Below are 20,661 nucleotides of genomic sequence, written 5' to 3'. Positions count from 1 at the left end.
CTTTTGATCCCTGGTAGAGGTTGGGTCATGCAGGAGTGCTGTCTACAAGAACGGCAGGACTTTGACTGAGCTGAATGTGGAGGCCTGGACAATATGCCATATGTGGGGCAGAGATTAGGCTTTAAAAAGGGAAAGCTTGTTCTTATTAATAGTATGATGAAACTGCATGTTGGCAGAACTTCCTCTCTGGCCCCAAATGTGGTTAAAGTTAGTCTGGGGAGGTTAAGTTGAGTTCTGTAATCCCACTGGTTGGGAGGGCTGATAGCTGTGGAGAGGGGGAGCAAAAAAAAAAAAAACTAAAATCATAGCACAGGGCAAATGTTTGAGATTGTCACTTGCTGGGATGCAATCAATCTATTAACAGCTATTTCTTCCACTGCCAATAGATCAGAGAAACTGTGCTGAAACATCTTTCAGAAATAGCAGAGTTTTCCTTTTTTTCCTCACTGTTGTGCAACAATGGAGTAGGTATACATAATTTCTGGAGGTGGGGGCTTGTCCTATGCAAAAAATATTTTTGAGATTTTGTGAGCTTGATTGTTGAGGGCCATGGGGGTAGGGGGTACAAAAGTTGGAAGTGTTTAAGTGTAAAGCTATCCTCACTTCATCTCCCTGAATAGCTGGTCTTTATAACTAGCTTACCCACTCTTCAGACAGTTGTTCTGGAAATCTTATTAAAACTTGGTCAGGATGGATTCAAGAGGAGCTCAGGGATAAGAAATGGATAGAGGTATTCAGGAGTTGTCATCATAGGTTCACAGATTAGTACTAGGCTAACTGGCCTTATGGGCTATTTTAAGCTTAGTGAATTACCCCATGTGAGAATCAAACTCTGCACTTTGTGTTTGGAAGGTAAATACCTTAACCATTATACCAGCCTCCCTCATCCAAGCTTATCCTACATTATTTTTTTTTACTTTATATAAAACGGCCCATTCTTGGCAATGTTCCACTGACAGGTTATGGTGAAGGAAACAATTACCACACACTACATGATGACAATGTAGTTTTACTGGAATAGACTATTTTCACATGATTTGGACAAATCTTGACATTAAACCAGTATGGTCTAAAATATATTACTATGTTTGTTGATCATCATAAGCCACTTTACCTGATATAAATGACTGCCTTTTTGGCTCCTTGGTATCTCAGGAGACAGTGGTATGATAGCCAGTAATCAACGGGCTTACTACTACCCCCCACTACTACCCTCACTACTATTTTTAGATTGTCAAATAAGCATGAAGTGGATTTGAGGAAGGAAATTATTGTATATTTACATAAGAAATTAGATTAAATTCAAAAGAAACTTCAGGGATTAGATTCCTTTCAGAATACATTCTTTTATTGCTGGAATTTTAAGACGGAATAATTTTTGCTTTCTCTTTTCTTTTGTTGAATACTGATATATTTTAGAGCTATGGTTAAAGCTGTTTCTATTCTGTTTCTTTAGTATATAGGAGATTTTAGTTTGATATTCTCACTACTTTTACTTATTCTTAATTCTTGTTTATAGTTGCTGTTAGAATAGTTCAATAAAGTTTGACCCTGTTCTGAAAAAAAAATTTCAAGGTTTGATGAAAAGTATTTTGGCAGAATTTTTTCATCAATCAGCAGTCGAATAAATGGCTGTCAATAGATCAACATGAGTCTCACTTAGCCTACACACTCTGGTGTAAAATTGCTTTTAAATTTTTTGAATTTCATTTGATTTGGAAGTACACTGCAGTAACAATGACAATGAAAATAAGAACAAAGGCCTTCGAAAAATAGGAACATCCAGTTAAAAATCTAGACATCTAATCAGTCTAAAATTTGCATATCAGATGAAAAATAGGAACATCCAGTTAAAAATCTAGACATCTGGTCAGTCTAAAATTTGCATATCAGATGAAAAATAGGAACATCCAGTTAAAAATCTAGACATCTAAACATCTAATTATTCTAAAATTTGAATATCATGTAGCACATAACTGCCCGCTCCCAGTAGTAATGTACGATACTACTCACAAACGTTTAAAAACAGAAAGTGACAAAAGTGATGGAGAAAAATAAGCACATGATCAAAAAGCAGAAAACAGCAACGGTAAACTGAAGCACGACTTGTATCACCATTCAGTAAAATAAAATCACATTTATTTTATTTTATTTTATTTTATTTTACTGAATGGGGATACAAGTCGTGCTTCAGTTTACCATTGCTGTTTTCTGCTGTTCTGCCTACATTTTACAACAGGGACTGTTTGCCTGCTGGGGAACATTCTTGGATTAACATGATCAGAAAGACAGTGTAAAATTTGTAGAACTTAATGAACTGTATTGCAAAAGTCTACCACATAAGGTGAGCTATTTCTACTTCAGAAAAAGGGAGATGTAAGATGTGTGTCTTTTTTCTTTAAATTACTGTTCCTACTAGTAAGTTGGCCATGTAGTGTGATTTTCTGTATACAAGACATCTTCAAAATTCACATGTGATGAGGGGAATTCAGAAAATTGTGTAAAGGAGTAAAATCATGCCTGATAATAGGGATATACCTGCAAAAATAGGGATATCCAAATTGGGCCTGAAAATAGGAATGGTCCTGCAAAATAAGGACAGCTGAGAACTCTACTGGTAAAGAGTGATACAGTGAACTATGAGGCAAAGTATCGGGGAGGGAAAGAGTTAAGACATGCAGAGTGATCATGCTATGAGAGAAATAGTGCATTATGTAATGTAAATTAGCGTCTTCATGCAAATGAGAGTCATTTCTATGCAAATGATAAAATCAGTATATGACAGAGTGATACAGAGACATGTAAATACAGCACTATGAGTTCTATCTATGGGAGCTTCACTCATGCTAAAATGCTAACAAAAGCCAAAACTGAAAAACAAATGTTAGTGGCCTCTCTCAGAGCCAGTGCTTGTGATGTTGATGCCATTGCCCTTTGCAGTACAAATGGGCTCATCGGGGGTAACATACCATCACCTCATGACTAGGACATTGTTGACTGCAACTGTGTGGACAGGGACACCATACATGAGTTAGTAGACATGTGACACCCGCACATGAAATCAAGGGGAATGTGTGGACAGTCTATCTTTGTGAACACAAAGGTTTGTGTAGCATTAACCATTCTTGTAGTAGGGAACTTTCAGTGTCTGACAGGGGACATACTAGGAATTTTACAGAATCAGTCATGCTTTTTTCACCAGTTCTTTGACATGATGTATAGTATGTGAAAGAGCATATGTGGTTGCCATGGACAGTAGAGTAGATAACCAACATTATGTGGGTATTATACAACATAGCTCATTTCCCTGAGTTCCTAGGGGACAGATTGTGTTCACAACCATATGAATGCAGAGACTACTTCACATGGTGTCTGGCATACCAAATGAAGGGGCTTCCACTCAATCAACTGACAGGTGGTGTGCAATGTACAGGGCTTTATCTAAAATGTGTCTGTATGCCACCCAAGTACTTCCCATGATTCCTATAGTTGGTACACATGCCAGAATTTCATGCAGGGCAGCTTCCTGTAGGATTATCTAGTTGGTGGATATACATATTGTTAGCAACACAGGCCAGATATACAGTTCCTATTCAAGCAGGCAACATACCACTATTGTGTGTTGCAAGTGGTGCTGGTTATGTCTTTAAACTATGGGAGATAACCTAAATCCAAGACACCTAGAACATGAATGAGATGCAAACCTCTCTTTTTTTCTAGGCAGCAAAGATATGCGGCCATTGGATGGCATAGGGCCAGGTTAGGCCAGGTATAAGAGGGAGCCTACCTGATTAGTAGACTGGCCTACCCCCTGCATCCCAACTCTTAGCTTCAGGCAATGAATGAGTTAATAAGGTTCCTGCACCAGCCAGGACAAATAAGAAGAAGGACTCTTGCCCAGCCTGGATGAGTGGGCCTGGCTTTCACCTCAGAGGATTGAACTGGTCAGTATGGCAATAAGGTAAAGGTAGGGGACCCATTGGGTAAGTTGGTTTGCTAGGAAAAAAGAAAGTGCCTCATTGTCTCCCTTGATTGCTCCACATATTGCAGTTAATTAACTCATTAAACTCTAATGCTGCCTCTAGATATTTCTTTGATATCATCCCATTGATGCCTTTAGGAGTCTAATACTCCCTGCGCATATTGATGTTACTAATTTCAAAACCATGCCGGATAAGAGCTACTGAAATATATAATTTTAAATCATACATGATGGTCAACACAACGTCATTTCTACTTGACCTCTGTTTAATGCAGTTTAAAAGATATTAAATGTTATTCATATACTATCTCTCCGTATTGCCATAATGTCATTATTCCTGTAAATATCTCAAAAAACAAGTGTCAGACAAAACTACATACATACTCTTGTGTGTAAGCTCACAGCTGGATACAAAAATTCTGCTAAAAGTATTTGTATGACTTGAATGGTTACTGAGATATTTTAATTGTTTATAAAACACTCCACAAGTTAATATTTACTGAGTAAAATCTAGTTTAAGAACTAAAATCCAATTAATGTGATCAATGTAAAGAGTTGTTTATGCTGAACAGTTTTGCTATTTACACTTGTTTGGTAATTTGTATATTTCTACAGATATTGGCTTTTGAAATTGTGGACATAACTTGATTTTATCAAACAGCTTAGGATGCAAACATTGGACGTTAGAGTACAAACTTCCAGAGCTCCATATTAGGGAAAGAGTTAAAGAAAGATATTTGTTTATTGAAAATATTTAAGGTTATTTTGTAGAGTCACTTGAATGATGGCATTACTGAATGTTAAAAGAAATTGAAAGTGTTTGGAAACAATGAAAGTTGGCTTGTGGCACATATCAGGATTATATAAAAAGGATCTATGTTTAACCATTGAATAACATTTCCATTGAATGGCTAAACATTGAACTTCAACCATCAAACGTTCATTCAGCGAACGTTTATTTTTTTCACCAGGGAAAGTAACTAGTTAGCCAACACTTCCCTGTCTCACACAATGCAGTATTTCAAACCTACCCCCTCTAACTATAAATACCAACTCCATGACCTATCAGGGCCTCTGGAATTACTATTTAACTGTAGCCTCCAATCAGGCTTTGTGCCTCATGAATGGAGAAAGGCAACAGGCATCCTCTGCTCAAAGGTGGGCTATCTATAGACCCTGGAAACTAAAGACCCATAAGTCTCACTAGTCTTATATGTAAAGCCATGAAAAGAATTATCATGGAGATGATCAGTAGAGATATAGTAAACCTCCAGACACTGGACCCTACACAGTTTGGTTTCATTAAGGGCAGATCATGCCTACTCAATATGGTGGACTTCTTTAAGAAGGTCAACAAAGCAATGGATGAGGGCAAAATCATTCACACTGCCTACCTTGACCTGGGCAGGTATTTGACACAATACCCCACTTGGGCATTGTTGACAAACTCAAGATGTTAGGTACAAACCCGTATGCCACCCAGTGGATAGCTAACTGGCTGACAGACAAGACCCAGGAAGTTAGAATTGGGGAGTCCACATCTACAAAGAGGCCAGCCACAAGTAGAGTCCCTTAGGGATCAATCCTTGGACCGCTCCTTTTTGGCATTTACTTCTCAGAAGTCAAGGCCAATGTCAGTGGTGTCTGACTGACTAAATTTGCAGATGATTGCAAATTAGGAGCTGTCATTGAATCTCACACTGACACAAATGTTCTCCAGGAGGGGCTGACACAGACAAACAACTGGTGTCAGAGCCATGGACTTGAAACTAAATGCCAAGAAATGCATAATAGTATCCTTTGGAAAGTCATTCATCTCTGGTAACTATCATATTGACAACACACCCCTTAGAGTTGACCCAGTAGTCAGGGACTTAGAGAACACACACAGATAGTAATCTAGCCTTGATCATCACGTGATTACAGTAGTGAGGAAATCATTCTATGTTGAGCCATTTATAAACAAAGGTATGGCATCTAAGTCCAAGGAAGTCATTGTTTCACTGTATTCGGCATTCATAAGTCCTATCATTGAGTACAATTCCCTTTTTGGTTTGTACCTAACCAGGCATATCCAACAATTGGAACATCCACAGAGGTTCCTCACTAAAAGAATACAGGGTGTAAGTAAAATGTCTTATGCAGACTGCCTCAAGGCCCTATCCTTGTACGCTTTTGATGGGAGGTCAATGCCTGGCATACAGGGCATTGTCAGACTCCACTCTGAGTGAGCACCTGTATATCCACACAGTGCATTGTCAGACTCCATTCTAATGGACCACATGTATATCCACAAAATAAACAGCACCAGAGTTACCCATTCTAAAGATTTAAACCTTGCCTGTGATATAAATAGGACCTGCTGGATAGACAGGTATGTATCCCATAGACTACACCATATCTGGAACAGGTTCCCCATCCATGTGAAGCAGAGCTCCTCCCTAACCCAATTCAACTGCAACTGGGGCAAATGGATGGGGAACAGAAATATATCCCTGGTTTGGCATATATGTCACTAATGGACACAGTCAACCTCTAAATGGTTCATCTCCCAGGCCCCTGCTTGTAAATGTTTCATTTCCCAAGCCCCTTCTTACACTTATCAAGATTATCAGAACTTGTCAGAAATTTGGGATGCATGGCTAGGCTTAAAAAGGCCCTTGTGGTCATTAGCCTAATAAATACTTATGAACCTATGAATAATACTGGTGCTGTCTATACTGCATTTTTATCATATTTTTTCTCATTGCTCTCACTTACTTCAGGCCTGTCAATTATCCAGTCCTTAACGTTCCCATCCTTATGTATACCTTACACACATGCTGCTTCCCTGGTGTTGGTCACTTTCTGGAAGAACCCAACACGAGTGAGCTCTCTAAGTCCCTGTGTGTCAGTTCTTTCAACAGTAGTAGGTCATCATCATCAGTTCTTACCAATATCTAGGCCTCCACTCTAAATCATCTGCAACAGACTTACCATAAAATAGCCAGATTCATTACTAACTCCCCATACAACTCACACCACTGCATTTCTTTAAACTCTCTTCAATGGCGTGAACTTCTCCAGTTTCTGGTATCTTATCAATTTCATATGCTGCACTCTCCTTTATAAACCCTCCTTCTGTCCATTTCTATCTTCCTTAGTCTCCATCTACATCCCATCCCGGACCCTCTGTACTTCTAACCAACAATTACTTCATATCTACCACCCAAAAAGGTCAGTAGGCAAATTACTCTACAAACACTCCCTTGCCCATGCTTGGAACAAACTTCCCCTTGACTTACGTTCAATCTCCCACACCTCACACTTTAAAAATGAACTAAAAGCTTATTTTCTCAATTCCAGAACCTGCCCTTGCCATGACCCTACCTAGTCTTCCTTCCCTTTATGTACCCTCAAAGGACCATACTTAGTACCTCATTACACCTCTCTCTCCAATAAGTCTACTATGCATTTGCACAATATTATACAAACAAAAAATGTTTATTGTTGACCTATTGAACTATATCAATGTAAAATTGTTACTGAGCTTCTTTGTAATGCAACTTTAACTTTATGCATGTAACCTAACATATGTGAATAGTTTTGCTATAACTGCTATTATATCAATATTGTTTAAAATTGTACTTGTTTTAAAATGTATTACTGGAGCTTTTCTCCTCGGGTTTCCACTGAAAATGGGCCACAGGCCCAGTTGGACAAACCTGGTTAACAAATGTCAATAAATAAATAAATCATGTGTCTATGCTATATATATATTTTTTTTTATCAGAATATATATATATATATATATATATATATATATATATATATATAGCCACCATGGTGCAAAAAAGTTAATTTACTGTATACTTTTTAAAATATATAGATGGTACTGTTTAATTAGTATGCTTTAACTCTGAAAGCTTTCATTTCCAATAAACCATTATTCCAAATGGTTTTAATTAATATGGTTTTAGAAATGAAAGTTTTATTTTGCATCAGCAATTGTTGGAGAATGAATAATCACATGCTGATTGTGCATCCATTATTGGCTTAACAACAAAATGTGAATTATGATATGAATAAGGATGTTTATTCTGTGATGCATGGGATTTGCACCAAAAAAGATGTGAAAATATAAATATTAATATAATTTTAATGTTTGATACCTATGTGGTAGTTGTTAGTATTACTAAGGATGCTGATGCCATGGAAATGGACACTGTTTCTAAAGCCAATACTATTAAGATGGAAATTATGTGGTCTACATGGCAGTGGTGCATCATATCTCTACTCTACAGTGTCTCCTTGATGAGAGTCATCTGTAGCGATTACTGGGCCTGGAACTTGAATGTGCATTTCTAGAAGAGAAATAATTAAATGATTTTAAGACAATTAAATACAATAGAAAGGCATGAGAGAGGAGACAGCAAAATGTTTGCAGGATTATATTATCTGGCAGCAATTAAGATAGACATGTTTGCATGTATGTTGACAGGGAGCTGTGAGGATGTTGATTAGAAGCACCTGCTGCAGGTAAGCAACAAATATGAGGAGATCAATCAGTAAGGGAAGAGAAGAAAATAATTGATGTATTTAATATAGGAACAGTATGTTGACAGCCGTGAATATAGTTATAAAGAAATTAAACCATTTGGAAAACGTGTAGGTATGGTGTAAATAAATAATTAGCTGTTTATTTATTTTGGTGAGATGCATTAATTTGGTTGGGAAGTGGTAGAATAGATAATTAAGTTATGTTACAATATATACATCTGTGTGTGTATGTATGGTTCCATATTATATTATCAAATGCTCATATGAGGGAATGTCAGAATATCAAGAAAAGGCTCACTCTTGCTTAAAATCAAAGCGAATGGAACTTGATTTGTGTGGAATTACAGCAAAGCTGGGATCAGGGAATTGCTCCTTTCTTCAATGTGGTGTGATCTCAGACATGGTTTATATAATTGACAGGGGGTGTGGGGTGCAGGGGAGCTTGCTCCTTGCAAAAAGCAGGTGTTTTTTGTCTTGTGTTCGGTTTCACTATTTTGTGGGTTTGAGCTTTTCTGCTATTTTGACATATGCTCATATGAGCATTCGATTATATGACAAGGATCCATGTATACATATACACACACACACACACACACACACACACACACACACATATATATATATATATATATATATATATATATATATATATATATATATAGAAACACTTTATAACCTCGAATTACTGAAATGTCGAATTTCAGTATCTCGAGACTATAAAGCCGAATGTTAAAAATAGCGAAAGGTCATAATCGCGAACTCGAATATATGTCGAATTCGCGGATATGACCTTACACTGCGTAATGTCCGGGATTGTGTTTTGATGGTGCGCAGTGCCGTGTGTGGATGTAAGTGTTATGTCAGGTAAGTGTTTTCTAAGGGTTTTGAGTGGGAGTTAGAGTGTATGTGAGTGTGCTGATGTGTTTGATGTGTGTGTGTGAGGTGTCGGAGAATGTGCGTGTGTGAGTTGGCTTTTGTTTTGTGTTTGTGCAATCTTGGAGTTAGTATCTATAAGTAGGGGGGGTGTGGGGGGCACAGCCCCATAGTGCAGGGGCTTTCCCCCTGCTTATGTGTGTATGAGTTGTGTATGTGTGTAGTTTTGTTTGTTTATGTTGTGATGTGAGTGTTGTGGTGTATGTGTGGTATAGTGTGTGCGGTGTTTTCGGTGTTGTGAATTTCGTGTTTTTTTTGTGTAAGTGTTTTGTGAATTCGGTTTTATAGTCTCGAGATACTGAAATTCGATATTTCAGTATTTCGAGGTTATAAAGTGAATCCATATATATATATATATATATATATATATATATATATATATATATATATATATTTATATATGGTTCCCATTCAGGAGGTCGAACTGCTGAAGTCTCGAAATGCATATGGTCGAAGCCATATGCTCAAACTTCAGAAGCTCGACCTTCTGAAATGGGAAAAAAAAAACAACGAAACACAAAACAATGTTTCTGCAGGGGGGCAAGCCCCCCCCTGCACTCACCACACCCCCCCACTACTTATTTATACCAACTCCGAGATCGCACTACAGCAAAAAAAGGGAAATCTCCTATTCTGCGCTGTATGTCGATCCCCATTCAGAAGGTCGAGCTTCTGAAATTTCGGGCATATGGTTTCGACCATATGCATTTCGAGATTTCAGCCATTCGACCTTTTGAAGGGGAACTATATATATGTATGTATATATATATATATATATATATATATATATATATATATATATATATATATATATAGATATAGGTTGCTGACAAATTGTCAAGCAGCAACTTGTCAAACCTGGAAAAATGCTGGTACAGCTGATCGAATGCGTTGGCAGTTGTTCTGTGCAAGTTTTCCGTAGAGTGGGGAAAGACGAATTTGCCTATTTCCCACAGTAGTGTGATCTTGGAATTGATATATATAATTAACAGGGGGACCTGCCCCCTGCAAAAAGCACTGTTTTTTTTTTTGTCTGTTTCAATAGGCTACTGACTGACAAGTTGTGTTTGATTAGTTGCTGTTTGATGGATTGTATTTTCGATTACTTGTCATGCTTCCATATATATCTATATCTATTTGTCTGTCTGTCTGTCTATCTATCTATCTATCTATCTATCTATCTATCTATCTATCTATCTATCTATCTATCCATCTGTCTATCTGTCTGTCTATCTATCTATCTATCCATCCATCTATCTATCTATCTATCTATCTATCTATCTATCTATCTATCTATCTATCTATCTATATCTATCTATCTATCTATCTATCTATCTATCTATCTATCTATCTATCTGTGTATAAAACTGATATGCATTTATAAGGGTCATATTCCACGTAATGAACTATAACTAACCACAGAAATGGATAAAACTCTACAAAAATAAATGAAATTTATTTGATGATGCTCACTTACAGTAAAATGAGAAATAAGGAATAAGAAACGAAGAGATGGTAAAACAGTGAGTTTGAATTTAATGTACAATAAATCTTTCACTAAAAATTTAATGCAGATATAAAATAAAAATAAATATTACCTTTTGGACTTAAGTACTTATGTTGTTCATCAAGAATAAATGTGTGACTTACCAACACCATCAGTTTTACATAAAATGAGTAGATGCATGATCTTATAACTGACCATCTCTAATTAATTGTCTCTCTCTCTCTCTCTCTCTCTCTATCTCTCTATCTCAGATACTCTTTTTTATAAGAAGGGGATGTATTTTCCTTCAGTCATGACAGGTGTGGATCCTCTTCCCAGACTACCCAAAAACTGTAGCCAGGGAATTGTTATGGCTAGGCTTGTACAGACCCTAGGACCGATAGCCTAGCACCGACCTATGAACCTATGAACCTATAATAGTATCTAGCAGTGTTTGTAAGCAAGTTTTCAACGTTTAAGAAAGTGTCAGTTACAAAGGAAATGCGAAGTGGGGAATTGTGCAAAAAAAAATACAGGCAGTAATGCATTGCTAGTTCTTTCTTGCATTTTTCAAAACGTTCAGTTCAACATATTCAACAGTTCAAAACACATTGCTCTACTCAAAGCTTACTCAGTTCAATAATTGTAATATTTGTGGATACAGTGTTTTTCTTTAAAACTGCTCAGTAAACAAAACAGTACTTACTTCACTCTATCCCCCTTCATAAACCCATTTTTTGTATAAGCAAGGGTTATTCCACCAAATTCCCAGAGTAGCAGTTTTTCTTCCTGTCCTATGTTTAGAGACTCCTTTCAGACTGCCTTTGTCCACCACACGTAGCTTCTTGGAGATCCCTCACATTGATTTCTAAGTCCCAGAGGTAAGGAATCTGGATTCTGATTTCTTCCGTAGATAGTGACCATTAAAGAACCCCAAGAAGGTCCTGTTCCTCATAGGTTGCTGTGTATTTCTATCTCTCTCACGTGATACACTTTCTAGTATAGGAAACTCAAGCAGACACACCTCTACAATGTCTTGTTTTGCTACTTTCAGGACATTTAATTCAATATTTTCTAAGCTGGTGTTTTATGACTTCATAGTCTGTCTTTCTGTTTTACATATAAATCCTAATGCCTCTCTACCCATTAAATGTACACATTTCTTCAAACATTGCATCCTATCTATAGTTAAAAATTTATACTGATATCTTTGTTAAAAATTTAGTAATTATTTTCTTATTCTAATGAATAATTATATTCCTAAGTCAGTTACATGCAGTTTGATTTTATAAGCATAGTTTAGTGAGTTAATTGTTTTTTTTTTTACTTATTTGCATGTTTAATATCTGGTGGACTGGTCCAACAGGCTCTTTTCATCCATGCCCTATGCCAAAGGCAGTAAATGAATATAATATAGCAAATGAATATTAAAAATAATACTTATAGGCAGGGGATATATAATATTACAGTGGATATAAACTAGAAAAATGATATCACAGCAGATATGTTTTATAGCTATTAGAGTACTACAAAAATACAGAGTTGCAAAAAGAGTAGTTGACTGAATGTGTACTTATACAAGCTGATATACAATTGTCTAGAAGAATATTTATTATGAGAGATATGCTCCTACTAGTAAACATTATCTGAGTTCAGTAAACAAAAAGAATACTATGCACATGTATGGATCAATTGAAGGTTACTAGGCTACTGGTACAAAAGAGTTAAGAAGTGAAAAAGGAATTTGCCATCTGCTTGTTTTATTTTTATCCAGTATCAATTCTTGTCCTTCACTTTTGCATGTAGCAGTATTTACAGTTGGAAATATTGAACAAATGTGAGCAAAGAGCATGTCAAAAAGAGGTGAACTCTGGTTAAGTTTTGGATGTCAGGAGGGAACTGATTCCAAACAGAGGGGCTGCATATACAGAAGGTTATTAACGCTCATTCGAAAGGTGGCTTTGAGCCTGTTTAGTAAAGGTTCATCATTTGCCTGGGGACAAAGATCATAACTTGAGCAACTTTGTCAGAGTTTATTAGCCAAGGATGGCTAATGTCCTGTCAACAGATGTTGAAATTTGTGTTTCAAAGAACTAAGTTGTGTATTGAGGAAAGAAACTTCATTGGCATTTCTTTAGTGAAATACATTAGAGTTCACAGGATGGTCACGGTGATTGTTAAGAAATGTCAGATTTGGTTTACTGAAGTTTGAAGTACAGCAATGTCACTTAAAAGCTCAAGGGTGAACAAAGTTCATAAGATCATGGGAAGTTACTAGGCTAATGACTCTAAGGCCCTTACAAGCCTAGACAAGTTCTACCCTTATTTCCACAATCAGCACCTATTGTCCGTATCCAAGAGGGACACAGGTGAAACCCCTAAGGTGAATGTTTGACATGAAGTGGGAGTCTGTTCCAAAGGTGTGGTAACCTCTGGGAGACAAATCTGCCCATCCAGCGGGTTCTATTAATGTCACATACTAGGCTAAGGTCTTTAGAGTGAGTAACCTGTGTACCATTTGACTTATGGAGATGCAGCATTTCCAAAGATGTTGAGCCGGTAGCCACTAACATGGGTAGATGAGAACATACTTGTAGCTATCTTTCAAGGGTTAATTAGCAACCGTTTTAAAGTAGAGTGATTTGGTGTAGGTCTACTAGAAGTTACTGCTAGTTGAGTTACTTTGTAAGAGGTAATTAGAATTAGCAATTTGTTGTGATCAAGTCCAAACCGGTTTAACATTAGGATGTCCAAAAGTATGAAGATAAGTTTGGAAGAGTACCATGAACAGGTGCTGGATAGTTAGTGAAGTTCAGTGGAGGAGGAAGGAGGAGGCTGATCTTAGAGACAAGAAGCAATTGAATGCACTTCCTCTTACAAATTTGGCAAAGACCCAGACTGTATTTTGTGGGATCTTGAAATACATCTAGTAATGAGGAATGCAAGGTGTTTAATTTGCAGTGTTTAATGCCCCCACCAGCTCTGGAGGATGATCTAACTGGTATGAATTTATGTAATTAACAATGAGTACAAGTACAGTCAACAAAGACAGACTGAATGGGCCAACATTATAAACAAATAAATAAATAAACAAATAAATACTAACCAAATTAAAAAATAGTGTAAATTGAAACAACAAAAAATATGAAAAATTAATGCCAAGCACACCGGAGTAAACAAACTACGACTGAAATAACAAAAGTCACACTTTATTATTGAACACTTACATCCTATTCACAACTAAGGACTTCATCAGAATAAGCTAGTACGTCAAACACATTAAATAAATACAATTCACATAGTCACATCTTCTGCTAATTAAAATTATTAATCAATTCCATTAAAGTAACATACCTAATTCATACCAAATAGTAAAATTTCTTAATTGGTAAGTGTTACAGTTACAAAATAAGAATATATATATATATATATATATATATATATATATATATATATATATATATATATAGATCAATGTAACAGGTCACAATTTCATAGCTCACAGTTTCAAAACATTATTTATAGAAATATTATCATTCAAGCCAGGAAATAAAGTTGCTTCCAATAACAATTGCCACCATAATTCTTTATATTCTAAAAATGTTTGCCACTCGCTCCGTTTCAAAGATTGGAAACCCTTTTCAAGTATAAAGAACTTAAATGTATTGAAATGAATACATAACACTGAATACTTCAAAAGAGCATTGTTAGTATCATCCTTCTATATACTGTACAGATGTTCATAAAGCCTTCATTTCAGATGTCTCTCCATTTTACCCACATAAAATTCCTGACTTGATTTGTAAATAAATAAATAAACAAATAAATAAAAAGAAAAATCTGACTTTGGAGTTAGTTATAATAGATGAGGAGTGGAGGGGTTTAATGGAGGAGGGTCCTGGTGGGCTTTCTTACCATGTAAAAATCATTTTGATGTCAGCCAAGTCAGCTTATTTATCTGAACTGCATGTGCTTAGAAATGACCTGTATCTGGTCTATCTTTGTATAGGCAGGCAGAAGAGGTAGTGGTTGAATTCTAAGTGGAAACTTAAAGGATCAGCGGGTTTAACCACATTTCAGATATGATTAGAATGCTGAGGCTGTTTATTTTGGTCCATGTCTCAAGTTGATCTAATTTATTCTTTATACTGATAAGACAGAAATGCATAGTTTTAAGTCTTTTGTTAAGGCATTTAATGAAGACGTGGGAATGAAAGGGAGCTTGTTAGGCTGGATGTCATTGACTCCTAATTTTAATGTTGCACTACATGCTAAGGTTACTTTTCTGATGAATAAATATGTTGTTGCATTTTTTTGTGGAAAGCATTAATAAAGGTTTAAGATGACACATTATGGGATGTGGGTGTTAAGTTAGAACAGTTACAGAGATTAGCCTATTCTAAAATGTGTGATGGTAAGAGACAATGCACAGAGTGAAATCTAAGTGTATACTAATATTGTTATGGTGTTTGTGTGTGTGTGTGTGTGTGTGTGTGTGTGTGTGTGTGTGTGTGTGTGTGTGTGTGTGTGTGTGTGTTTGTATGAGTAGGAAAGGAGGCTGAAAACAAAAATGGTTTATAATATGCTGAAAGTGATAATAAGAGACTAAGATGGAGAAGAGGAGTGTCTTTGTACCCACTTTGGATTAATGGTGTAGTTGAGGAAGGTGTAAGAACATGAAGTAGATAGCGAGAGAGGTAAGTATAAGGAACATTTTATATAGGGTTATGTGGGTAAGGGGATGGGAAGCTTAAGTCCCATGGAGGTGTATTTGTGCTCTGTTTTCAGTGCTGGGGAAATGCCTAGGTACATGGGTCCTAGCAATATTATGTATTTCAACCTAGAAAAAATGATATCCTGATTTTTAAAAATTTAACAAAAATGTATGATTTTTGACTACTCTATAAAAAAACTTATATTAGCAAGCAAGCTAAACTTTAAAGATAACATAGGCAGTTACTTGAACCACACTAAAATTATGGAGAAGTGTGTAAACATACAGCTCATGCACTACCTCACACAGAACAAGCTGTTGTCCATCTTTCAGCATGGCTTTAAGCCACACCACAGTACTACTTCTGCCCTCATCTCTTTCTCTAACGTCATTAACCACAACTGCAATAATAACAAACTATCCTCAGCATTCTTTCTAGATCTATTCAAGACTTTTGACATGGCTGACCACAAAATGCTTATAAATACCTTGAAGGCCTTCTCCTTAAACAACCATGCACTCCAGTGGTTTCAATCATACCTGCAGGGTAGGCAACAGGCAGTCCTATGGCAGGACAAGCTATCATCTCGCCTACCCATCACATTAGGAGTCCCCCAGGGCTTGATACTAGGACCTCTTCTTTTCTCCATCTGTATAAACGACCTTCATTCAGTCATCCCAGATGCAACCTGCATTCAATATGTGGATGACTCCATCTTGATTTGTTCTGACATCTCACCAGCTACTTTATTCACATTAATCCAAAATACCTTCAATACAGTGGAAAAAAGCTCTCCAATCAACATCTAATCCTAAACCCCAACAAAACTAAGCTGCTCCTCTTCTCCCCCACATGCAGGACCTCCTTGCCATCCTTCAACATAACCACTAACAATGGCACTATCATCTCCCCAGAAGCCCAAACTAAACTACTGGGTGTCATAGTTGATAACAACCTGAAGTTTGATGTGCATATCAATCAAACTATCAAAACCATTAATAAAAAAACTTGGCTCTCTTTACAGAATCAAACCTTTTCTTACCTCACTTTCTATTCCCATCTACTATCGACTCTTCTCTATGCCTCACCTCTATTCTCCAACTTAAACAAAACAGATCTTAATAAACTATCATCCTGCTATAACCATATTGCCAGATTTGCTACTGGCACAGCCTACCGGACACACCACTGTCACAACCTAAATCGCCTAGGATGGCTTGAACTGCCTAGCCTACTGCAGTTCAACCAGCTTATAGTGGAACATAAAGTCCTTTACCAACCAGAAAATACACCTGCACTAAAAAAATATTATCAGCCCCTACAACAGCACCCGGCCACTGTGATCATCCACTAGACTCCTAGTTCAAACATACAAACCCAACTACTCAGCTGGGGACGCTCTGTTTGCCAACTCTGTTGGAAAAACATGGAACAGACTCCCAGGTGACTTGACCCTAGAACCCTCACTAACTCAATTCAAAAACAAACTCAAGAAATACTTCAGAACTCATTGGTTATGTCCTTGCACTAACCTCGACTAGTGACCTCTCTGTTACTTAGGTGCCTTACCTTCAACTACGTCTAACTTTTTTCTACCACACCATTTCAGGAAGGGTCAATTGTATAACTGCTGCTCAATATGTCTTAAACCTGAATGTAATGTTATGTATATATAACTTTGAAAATAATGCTATGTTTTGTAAAGTGTTTTTATAATAAGTTAGTACTATATGTGCTAAATGCTGGTATTGCTTATGACTGTAATTTGCTTGAAACTAGCATTTACTAAATGTTCAATGTATATTATTATCTTGGAGCTTTTCTCCCTGGGCCTCCGCTGAAAATGGACATATATCCAGTCGGACTATCCCGGTCAACAAATATAAAATAAAAACAAATAAATAAATCAGTTCAAATACTTAGAAAAAGCACGAGACACTAATCTCTGCCTCACCAAACTCCCCAGCCTTAACAATAACATAAACAAACTGAAAGCTAAAACTGGGCTGTTTTTATGGAGAAAAGGGAAAATATTGTCAAAGTTAAATTCCAACTTAAATCTACTACTGCATTCTTGTAGATTTTCTTAGGTCTTTCCTCAAAAATAAAACACCTACAAACTACAATCAACCAAGTTTGTAGATTTATTACCATAATAGACACATGGAAATATTGTCTATCAATAGCAAATGTAAAACCGATATAGATGATACTAACAGCATGCCATCTCCCATGCAATCTGATCCATAACCTCTTCATCACAATCACAACCCTCCACCAGCACATGAAATGCAAATGTCCTTACCTCAGTAGACTCTCCACTCTCAAACCATGTATACAATGGTACTGACCAGCTCAGTGACACATTTTAGCAGATCACAAAATGCTTACAAAAATCTGGTATCCTATACTTTTAACTTGCTACTTAACAGCTTCAGAGAAATTCTTAAAGGATTTAACAAATCATGTAAAACGCAGATCTCATAATATGCAGTGACCACTCCCATCTTCAGTAATTAGAGTCAGAATAACATACCTGACACTTGTCCTGAAAAAGTAATAATACTGTTGCAACATAGTAAAATCAAGCACTGTGGCATGCATTGAAGAACAGTACAGCACTCTTAAAAGTGTAACCAAGTGACATTACTACAAATTAATATGCACTGACAGTAAATGACAAAAACACATTTTCCACAACCTTAAAACAATGCTGTGCAGATCACTTATGTAAACTTGCTCCAGTGTGAGATACTTTGTTGTGGCCTGTTATATAACCTGTGGATAACAAATTGTCTCACAAATAAAACCCTGGAAGCTAGAGTGGTTGGTGCTGCTGCCTCCAAAAGATCTGTCACTAGCACTGTCCCTCAGGGTTCAGTCCTTGGACTCCTCTTTGGCATTCACTTCTTTGAGGTCAAATGTTAAGTATTTGTGGTTGACCAAGTTTAAAGTGTCAGCATAGTCTCTCCGGAGGACATCAAGATCCTCCAAGAGGGCCTGTCCCAAATAGCTGGTGTCAAAACCACTGACTGAGAATAAATGCCAAGAAGTATATAATCATATTTGTTGATGAGGATGATTTCCCTTGTAACAATCACATTTACAACATAAATCTGCCATGGATCTAGGCCATTTCACTGAATGCATATTTCACTGAAACTCGAATGACTGAACACAAATACTGAAAGCACAATTCACTGAAAACTCAATTCACTGAAACACATTTCACTGAAAGTTATATATAGCCTTTTCCCTGGAGTTAGTATATATAGTAAGGGGGTGTCGGCCCCCCACATATTTTAAGTATATATTATGTTCAGAAAAGAGTAATATATTGGAATTGCAAATATCCATGTATATAGTTCAAAATATTTAAAAGATGTGGGGGGCGGTGCTCCCCACATCCCCCCTTACTAAATATACTAACTCTAGGTTCACACTACAGTGGGAAAAAGTCCATATATAACTTTCACTGAATTGAGTTGTCAATGAATTAAGCTTTCAGTGAAAGGTGCACACTAATTTGACTTTCAGTGAAATGTGCATTCAGTGAAATGTCCTAGACCCATTTGCCATAATATCCTGTAAGAATTTTTATTCAGAACAGTGTTATTCATAGTTTGGGTTGCATCTGAAAAGGTTTAGCAGATCAGCCCACCTGCTAATCCTGTAGTTAAGGATTTCTGAACCTCTGTTGACAATGAACTGTCCTGTGATCACCAAGTATCCACTGCTGAAATGAAGTTCTTTTACATTGTACAGCTAATATCTAAAGGAACTGCATCCACATCAAAGGATGTTGTAATCATTCCATTGTACTCTGCACCCATTAGTGAAAACAATGCCCCTTTCAGTATGCACTTGTCCATCTCAGTATGATACAGGCTGCGGAAAGGTAACCTATGCCTCATGTATAGAGCTTCAGCAGACCTTATTCTATCAGACCTATTACACATTCACAAGCCAAATGATGTCATAAACACCTGCTCAAGGGATTTCAATCTGTTTTGCAAAATACGTAGAACATGCTGGAATGACAGGTATGTATCACAGATAATACCAATTCTATGGAATCATCTTCCAGTCCACATAAAGTAAATAACTACTCTCACTCTATTCAAACATAATCTGGATGAATATTTGGGTAACCACAAATTAATCCCCGGTTTAGCACCCCTGTTCCTCATGGATAGGGGGAAACATAAAAATGTCCCAACATATCCATGTTTAGCCTGTCTCTGGGCTATTTGTATGCAAAATATAAGGGCTAAAACTACCGAATGTAAGATACTCACAGACAAATGGGCTAGTAAGTACCTATGAGCCTATGAACCTGCATGCCACATGCTACCTTTGAACTTACACCAGTGTTTGATACCATATTCTGCTCTGTTATGTAGTGTATTCTGCCATTGTATGCCTGAGTGTAAAGTGCAATTATGCTGTTCCATGCTACTGGATAGCTCCTATGCTAGAATTAGGTTGCATTATACAGTTTTTGCAGCAGTACTTTTTTTTTTTTTTTTTTTTTGTACTTATTGCAGATATTCATTTATTTTCCAGTACCCTCACTTTGTCCATTTCAGGGATGTGGGAAGAGTTGAAGAATACCCTTCCACTCAAAAGGTACAAGACAGAGAAACTAATCATGGATCAGATCACAGGATGCATGCACCCTCAGTCACACCTAGCATGGATGCTTATGGGCAACTTGAAGGATATGAAGTTCACCTATGACTTGTTTTTGGGATGTAGGTGGAAATCAAAGCACCTAGCAAAAAATGTACACAGAGAAGGCATGCAGGCTTCACAAAGAAGGTTCTCCAACTGAGAACAAAACCAGAATGACAAGTGCTGTAAGATAACATTAATAATTGCTGTGCTACTGTTCTACCTAAAGGTATGCACTTTATTCAAAGTAGCATTATTACATTAAGTAGAACTTTTTTTATAACACTTAATAACAAATGTATATAGGTCCTGCTATCTGCCATAATATCATG

Source organism: Protopterus annectens, chromosome 7.part0, assembly GCF_019279795.1.
Source record: "Protopterus annectens isolate FY-2018-M chromosome 7.part0, PAN1.0, whole genome shotgun sequence".
NCBI classification, from domain to species: domain Eukaryota; kingdom Metazoa; phylum Chordata; order Ceratodontiformes; family Protopteridae; genus Protopterus; species Protopterus annectens.
Note: the sequence above shows the minus strand (reverse complement) of the source record.